Here is a 3,896-nt window from a genome sequence, read left to right on the forward strand (position 1 = left end):
TACTTGGAATTCTTTATTGGCTCACAGTCTTTAAATCTTCATGGACTAAATTCCATATCAGTCTTTCCTGGATCATTGTCAGGCTAACCAGCCCATAGTTACCCATATGATCTTCTTTACCTTTTAAACTACTGGCAATGCATGAGCTTCTCTCCCATCTTCTGAGTTTCAAAATGATGAATTAAAAATTAACCTTCCTGGATCAGAAAGCCACACAGCCATTTTTCTTAACAATACTTTTTGGTGCAAATTATCTAGGTCTCCAGAATGAAAAGCATTCAGCTTTAATAGTTGCTGCATAACATCCTCTCTAGTTACTGATGGAACAGAAAAAAAAAAAAAAAAATCAGTCTAATTGCAATACAGAAGTACACAGCTTTGCTTCTTTTTAAATACTTATTATTTGGAAAATATTAAAAAATATTGAACCTAGGTCAAGACTTTGGATTTTATTATCAATGTTTTGCAAAGTTCCTGAGTTGACTAAAGAAGAGAGTGAAAGTCTCTGACAAGTCTGGTAAGAAAGCTGTAAAAGGTCATGTTTGTCCTTTATGTAGTTTGGGACCTAATTCACACTTGACATAGGTGATTACTACCCTCAAGAAATCAATGGAATTGCATTCATCTCTGCCAATTCTGAATTTAGCTCACATCCTACTATCTCCCCTCTGTATTCTGCCAAACTGTTTTCCTTAATATTTATTTCCAGAAATAAATTATTGTGATTAGATTTCTTCAACACAAGTGAATTTGTCATTTATTAACATGTTTTTTGCATCACTTACCCAAGAAATATTTTTACAGTTCAACATCTCACCTCTGCAATTTTTATACGTATGCACTGTGTCCTCTTTAATAGAGCAATTTTCTATCCATGAAGATAATTCTTTTCACAATCCAAAGTTTATTTCAGTGCTCCAGACTAGGATGGCAAACATCACCAACTGCAATGGCAATAACATTTAATAGTAGTTAAAGATGTGGCATTTTATTCCTTTGAGAGTATAAATACACAAACAAATCATACCCAAGCAAGTAGTAGAGGGAGAGAACTTTCCGTATGTCAGCTATTCTCTGCAAACTCTTATGTGTGTCAGGTTCTATGCTACAGAAAGTAAAATGTAAATCAGGGCAGATTACCCCAAGTTCATTAAGGAAAAAGCTACCCTAGTTAAGTTTTCATTTTCTGGATCTTAGGAACAGACATACAAAAGAGTTACCATAGAATAAGCACACTCAGGGAGTTGGCTGATGTGATTGCAGAGCCACTGGTCATTATTTTGACAACATTTGGCGATGATTGCAAAAGGGAAAATAAAGTGCCCATCTTGAAGAAAGGGAAAAAGGAGGATGCATGGAACAGACTTGTCAGCCTCACCCTCATTCCCTAGAAAAGTCTGTGGAGCACGTCCTCAAGGAATCCATTTCTAAGCACTTGGAGGAAGAGAAGGTGACTAGGAACAGCCAGCATGTATTTACCAAGGGCAAATTGTGCCTGATCAGCCTGATTGCCTCCTATGATAAGACGACTGGTTCTATGGATGTGGAGAGAGCAGTAAACATGATATACCTTAACTTTAGTAAGGCTTTTGATATGGTCTCCCATTGCATTCCTGCAAGCAAGCTAAGGAAGTAGCTTTGATGAATGGACCGTAAGGTGGATGAACAGATTGTAGTTGGATGAATGCACTGTAAAGTGGATAGAAAACTGGCTTGATCAGCAGGCTCCAAGGGTAGTAATCAATGGCTCAATGTTTAGTATGCAGCTGGTATCAAGTGGAGTGCCCTAGGTGTCGGTCCTGGGGACAATTTTGTTCAATATTTTCATCAATTATCTGGAAGATGAGATGGAGTGCACCCTCAGCAAGACTGAGGACTACACCAAGCTGGGGACATTAGTAGATACACTGATGCCTAGAGCTAGGATTCAGAGAGATTTTGACAGATTGGAAGACTGGACCAAAAGACATCTCATGAGGTTCAATAAGGACAAATGCAAAGTCCTGCACTTAGCATAGAACAATCCCATGCACTAGTCACAGGTGACTGGAAGGGGTGATACGGGGGGGGCATATGCCCCCCCCCCCCGAGATTGGCCCCCAACTCTGCACCACTCAGGACAGGGCAGTTGTTTTGCCGCGCAGGCTGGCAGCATTTTTTTTGGGGGGGGGGGGGCACTAAGCCACAGCACAGCAGTATAGGAGTGGATATGGTGCTTTTGGCTGGCCCCTGGGCCCACCCACAAATTGTGTGCCCCCGCCCCCCCCAGATTCAAGAGGCACCAGTCACCCCTGGCACTAGTAAAGGCTGGAGACCCACTGGCTAAGCAGCATATCTGCAAAAAAGGACTCGGGGGTTACAGTGGACAATAAGCTGAATATGAGCCAATAGTGTGCCCTTGCTGTGAAGAATGCTCAAAGCAGACTGGGCTGCATTAGTAGGAGCATTGCCAGCACATCAAAAGTGATTCTATGCATCTATTCAGCACTGATGAGGCCATATCTGGAGTACTGTGTCACATTTTGGGCCCCCACTACAGAAGAGATGTGAACAAACTGGAGAAAATCCAAAGGGCAATGAAAATGGTTAGGGGACTGGGGCACATGGCTTATGAGGAGAGGTGGAAGAAGATGGGCTTATTTAGTCTGGAGAAGCAAATACTGAGAGGGGATTTAATAGAAACCTTCAACTACCTGAAGGCTTGTTCCAAAGAGGGTGGAGCTAGAATGTTCCAAGTGGTGGCAGATGACAGGACAAGGAGCAATGATCTAAAGTTACAGCAAATGGAGTTTAGACTGGATATTAGGAAAAACTCTCCCACTAGAAGGATAGTAAAGCACTGGAACAGGTTACGCAGAAAAATGGTGGAATCTCCATCCTTAGAGGTTTTTAAGACATAGCTAGACAAAGCCTTGGTTGGGATAATATAGTTGGGGATGGTCCTGCCTTGAGCAGGGGGTTGGACTAGATCACCTCCTAAGGTGCCTTCCAACCCTGATTTTCTATGATTCTATTAAAGTAATTTGTATGTGGTAAATCATGGAATCATAGAACATTCCCCTTTTAACTCAGCAGAATTTGTCTGTTTTTGCCCTAAGTCAAGAAGCCAAGTAAGTTATTCACTTTCAGAAAACTGCTAAAATATCCCATTGGAGTTCAGTGGCACATAAAGCTTTTATGAATCAGGTCTTAAATAGCTGCTTAACTCCATTAATACAAAAGCTACAGTCTCCAAGGCAGTGACAAACATGCAGCAATTCTGAGTGCTTTGTTGGCCTTTTGCCATTGACTGATTGCTGGTGAACAGTTAAGCTTCTAAGCATTAAAGACGTGTTGGAGCTGTAATACCAGGCTTTGTGTAACTACTGCCCTTTATCCACAAAATACTTCCTTTTCCAATTTCATCATACAGTTGTTGCTTGTAAAATCAGGAAATGTTATAATATCTGGTAAGTGACAGAGTAGATTTAGACCAGAATCTACATACCCATTAAGCTCCTTCTTCCCACCTGCACTTACAGTGCTGGTCTTGGGTTAACTGGCAACCTCATCTGGTACTTACTTCCCAAACTGGGTATTAAGCTCTAGGTTCTATTCTTGACTCTCACATTGACCTGCTGTGTGACCTGGGTTAATTACTACACCCCTGTATCTTCTCCCAACCTTTCTTCACACTGTGGTTTTAGACTATAAACATTTGCGGTGGGACTTAACTCTCTTATAGGGGTTAATTATATGGTATCTAACACAATAAGGCATCACAGTATTATTATTAACTACAGTATTATTACTACTTTTGGAATGGTGCAATGGACAAACTGGCTCTCTTTTTTGGGCTGTCTAGCAATATAATCCAGTCGTGGCACAAGTAAAACCACACACATTTGGCATATAAC

The 3,896-nt window shown here is 41.1% G+C and overlaps 1 long non-coding RNA gene across 1 annotated transcript; it reads left to right on the top strand.

Annotated features, from left to right (window-relative positions):
* Positions 1 to 2,002: 2,002 nt before the first annotated feature.
* On the top strand, positions 2,003 to 2,381 carry LOC109290889. Its single transcript, XR_002095705.1, has 2 exons — positions 2,003 to 2,042; positions 2,307 to 2,381. It is a non-coding gene; the product is annotated as an uncharacterized LOC109290889 (long non-coding RNA).
* Positions 2,382 to 3,896: the final 1,515 nt, after the last annotated feature.

This window comes from Gavialis gangeticus, unplaced genomic scaffold, assembly GCF_001723915.1.
Source record: "Gavialis gangeticus isolate Ggan-Ray unplaced genomic scaffold, GavGan_comp1, whole genome shotgun sequence".
In the NCBI taxonomy this organism is placed as follows: domain Eukaryota; kingdom Metazoa; phylum Chordata; order Crocodylia; family Gavialidae; genus Gavialis; species Gavialis gangeticus.